Source organism: Bos mutus, chromosome 8, assembly GCF_027580195.1.
Source record: "Bos mutus isolate GX-2022 chromosome 8, NWIPB_WYAK_1.1, whole genome shotgun sequence".
NCBI lineage: Eukaryota > Metazoa > Chordata > Mammalia > Artiodactyla > Bovidae > Bos > Bos mutus.
In genome coordinates this window covers 62,655,176-62,660,000 of record NC_091624.1, presented here as the reverse complement: position 1 = coordinate 62,660,000, position 4,825 = coordinate 62,655,176, and positions in this window count along the sequence as shown.

Sequence of the window (4,825 nt, the reverse complement as noted above, 5' to 3'; positions counted from 1 at the left end):
CTAGCCATCAAAAAGGAGAAGGCAATGGCACCCCACTCCAGTACTCTCACCTGGAAAATCCCATGGACGGAGGAACCTGGTAGGTTGCAGTCCATGGGGTTGCTAAGAGTCTGACACGACTGAGCGACTTCGCTTTCACTTTTCTCTTTCACGCATTGGAGAAGGAAATGGCAACCCACTGCAGTGTTCTTGCCTGGAGAATCCCAGGGACGGCAGAGCCTGGTGGGCTGCCGTCTATGGGGTCACACAGAGTCGGACACAACTGAAGCAACTTAGCAGTAGCAGCCATCAAAAATAGACTTACACAATCTCTATCAAAATATAATGGCATTTTCTCCCTCAGAAATAGAAATATTTATCCTAAAATTCAGCAGGATCTCAAAGCAGCTTAAATAACTAAGAAATCTTGAAAAAGAAAAACAAAGTTGAAATTTTCACAGTTCCTGATTTCAAAACTTATTACAAACTATAGTAATCAAACCAGTATGATACTAGAGTAAAGATCAACATATAGATCATTTTGGAATAGAATAAGAGCCCAGAAATAAATTCTTCTTTATAAGGTCAAATGATTTTTGATAGAAGTTCCAAGACCATTCAATGGAGAAATGAAAGTCTTTTCAACAAATAGTTTTAGGAAAACTGAATATTCTTATGCAAAAGAATAAAGCTGGGCATTTACCTTACATCATATATGGAAATTAACTCCAAATGGATCAAAGACCTAAATGTAAGACTAAATGTAAGAGCTAAAACTATAAAACTTTTGAAGAAAACATAAGAGAAAAACTTCACGTCATTGGACATTGAAATGGTTTCTGTTTCTTTGATATGATACCCAAAACATAGGCAACAGAAATTAAAATAGATAAATTAGATTACATCAAAGTTAAAACAAAAACAAAAAATTGTGCCTCAAAGGACATAATCAGTGGAGTTAAAAGGTAATCTACAGAATGAAAAACAAGTTTGTATATCATTTCTTCTGATAAGGAGTTAATATCCAAAAATACTGAAAGAACTACAACTCAACAATAAAACAATTCAATTAAAAAATGAGTAAAGTATTTGATAAAATATTTCTGCAAAGAAGATATACAAATGACCTACAAGTGCAAAAAAGGATGTTCAAAATTAGGAAAATGCAAATCAAAACCACCAGGAGATACCACCTCAAATCCATTAGGATGTCTACTGTTAAAAACCAAATTTAACAAGTATTATCAAGGATGTAGAGAAAAGGAAAGGCTTGTGCACTGTTGGTGGGAAGGCAAAATGGTGCAGTCGATATGAAAAATATATGGAGTTCCTTCAAAAAATTAAAAATAATATTACATATGATACAGCAGTTTCACCTCTAGTTTAACACTTATTATGGACTAAATTGTGTTTCTCCAAATTCATATGTTGAATTCTGAATCTCTAGTACTTTAGAATGTGATTGTATTGAGATAGAGGGCCTTTAAAATGGTGATTAAATTAAAATGATTTGGTCCCAATCTAGTATGACTGGTGTTTTTGAAAGAAGAGGAAATTAGGACACAGATGTGTGCAGAGGAAAGGCTATGTGAAGTTACAGGGAGATGGCCATCTACAAGCAAGAAGAACAGCCTCAGAAGAAAGCAATCACTATGGTGTGAATTTTTGTGTCCTTCCAATATTCATATATTAGAATTCTAATGCCTAGTGTGATGGTATTAGAAGGTAGGGTTTTTGTGGGATAAATAGGTTGAGGGTAGAATCCTCATGAATGGGATTAGTGATCTTATAAAAGAGACCTCACAAAGATCCCAGCTTCTTCCAATATCTGAAAACACTGAAAAGTCTGCATCCTGGAAGAGGGTCTTCATGTAACCACACTGGCACCTTGACCTCAGACTTCCCACCTCTATGCTATGCTATGCTACGCTAAGTCACTTCAGTCGTGTCCGACTCTCTGCGACCCCATAGACGGCAGCCCACCAGGCTCCCCCGTCCCTGGGATTCTCCAGGCAAGAACACTGGAGTGGGTTGCCATTTCCTTCCCCAATGCGTGAAAGTAAAAAGTGAAAGTGAAGTCGCTCAGTCGTGTCCAACTCTTAGCGACCCCATGGACTGCAGCCTACCAGACTCCTCCATCCATGGGATTTTCCAGGCAAGAGTACTGGAGTGGGGTGCCATTGCCTTCCCACCTCCAGAACTATGAAAAATATATTTCTGTTGCTTATAGGCTCCCTGGTCTATAGTATTTTTTTTACAGTAGCCTGAAGGGACTAATACACCAACCCTATAGCAATATTCACAACAGCTAAAAGGTGGAAACAACCTGTGTGTCCCTAGTCATATAAATGAATAAATAAAACTGGAATATTATTTGGCCTTAAAAAACTCAGGTTATAGCTAAGAGATTCATCCATTCACATGGATGAACCCTGTGGAGACTATGCTAAGCGAAGTAAGCCTGTCACAGAAAAATATACTATATGATTCCACTTACATGAGGTACCTAAAATGATCAAATTTATAAAGATTGAAAGTAGACCCAGGTGGTTGACAGGGGCTGGATCAAGGCAGGAATGGTGAGTTGCTAAATGGGGATGAGAATTTCAGTTTTGCATGTTGAGAAGAATTTTGGAGGTTGGTTGCACAGCAGTGTGAATATACTAAACACTCTGGAACTATATACTTAAAAATGGTTAAGATGGTAAATTTTATGTTATATGTGTTTTACCACAATTTAAACAAAAATGGTTTTATGCAAAGTGAAGATCCTATTTAGCTGTTAGTGGTTGTTATTGTCTTAAACATCAATATGAGTATTTTTTAAACTGTAGTGAGTATTAGATATATAGAAATTGGAGTTGCCAGATAAAGCACAAGATATCCAGTTAAACTTGAATTCAAAGAAAAAAAGAATACTCATTATTATAAGTGTCTCAAATATTGCACAGCACATTCTTATATTTAAAATAATATTCATTGTTTCTTTGAAATGTAAATTTAATTCAGCACTATGCATTTTTATATGCTAAATTTAATAAAAATAAGATACTTTGCCATAGAAGAGTGCATTCTGTTCTGTATAAAAGATATGTATTAGCTTATATTTGAGTATATGAAATTATAAAGTCAGGGACTATCTGACATGTCAAATTATAAGTACCAGTGACATTTTGAGAGCTATAGGTGGCCCTTGTAAAGGCGTTTCTTCTATAATTAGCAATTCTAACCTCACGTTTTTACTCTGATTCCTCACACTCTTTTGGCACTTGAAGTATTTCTACATTTAAACCTATTTGATCTCTTTTTGAAATGCAACATTTTTTGTTAGGGATAACATCTTAAAAGTATTTGCTGAGGTATAGAGAATTGCTTTACACACATGCACACACATTTATTTCTGTTATCAAATAAATCTATTAAAAGTTGACTCACATCAGTTCAACTTTGGAGAATTCTGCAATGATTGATTGATAATCATCATCATAACTCAGACATAAGCAAATAGTCATATATGAATAAGGAACAGCAGAAAGCACATGCATTTATAATCAGAAAGCCTGTGTTTGACTCATGGCTTTGTTAATTTTTGATTTGACTATCTTGGACAAGTCATAAAGCCTCTTTTGTAACATTGATGCAATAATAATACCTATTTCTCAGGATACTGTATTATTGAAAATTGAAAATGAGTGTAAAATTATGTATCAATCTATATTTTGATATAGAACATGTAGAAAGCTTACTCCTTGGAAGAAAAGTTATGACCAACATAGATAGCATATTGAAGAGCAGAGACATTACTTTGCCAACAAAGGTCCGTCTAGTCAAGGCTATGATTTTTCCAGTAGTCATGTATGGATGTGAGAGTTGGACCATGAAGAAAGCTGAGAGCTGAAGAATTGATGCTTTTGAACTGTGGTGCTGGAGAAGACTCTTGAGAGTCCCTTGGACTGCAAGGAGATCCAACCAGTCCATTCTGAAGGAGATCAGCCTTGGGATTTCTTTGGAAGGACTGATGCTAAAGCTGAAACTTCAGTACTTTGGCCACCTCATGCGAAGAGTTGACTCATTGGAAAAGACTCATGCTGGGAGGGATTGGGGGCAGGAGGATAAGGGGACGACAGAGGATGAGATGGCTGGATGGCGTCACCGACTCGATGGACATGAGTCTGAGTGAACTCCAGGAGTTGGTGATGGACAGGGAGGCCTGGCGTGCTGTGATTCATGGGGTCGCAAAGAGTCGGACACGACTGAGCAACTGAACTGAACTGAAGTGAGAATGAGCTTGATGAGAGTATGAAGCACTGCCATTGGCAAGTGGGAAGAGGAACAGATTGAGTCCTCAGGAAATAAAAAAGAGAAACAGACACTGAAAGGTACAAATGCACTAAAGGGGCAATGAAGACAAATCTCGAACCTCCTAAGTATTTCTTGCTCTTTCTCACTTTGGACAAGTAAACAGAGATACAGAATCAACTGTTTAAAGTGAAAGAGTTCAGTGGAAGAGAGATTTGGGGTTATATCCCACTTCTAATTTTTACTGGGAGAGCGTGCGGCTCCAAGAAGCTCCCGGGAGACACTGCGGGAGTGAGTACAGGGCTGAGTATAGGGAATTGGCCGTCACTGTGGGGCAGGTCCCTGCGACAAACCTCACAAAAGCGGGGCCAAGAGGAGCTACCTCACGTCCAAGGTCAGGGGTGGCGGCCGAGAGGAGCTACCCAATGTCTGAGGTCAGGCGCCGCGGCTGAGAGGAGCTACCCCACGTCCGAGGCCAGGGGTGGTGGCCGAGAGGAGCTACCACACGTCCAAGGTCAGGGGCAGCGGCTGAGAGTACCAGGCTGCG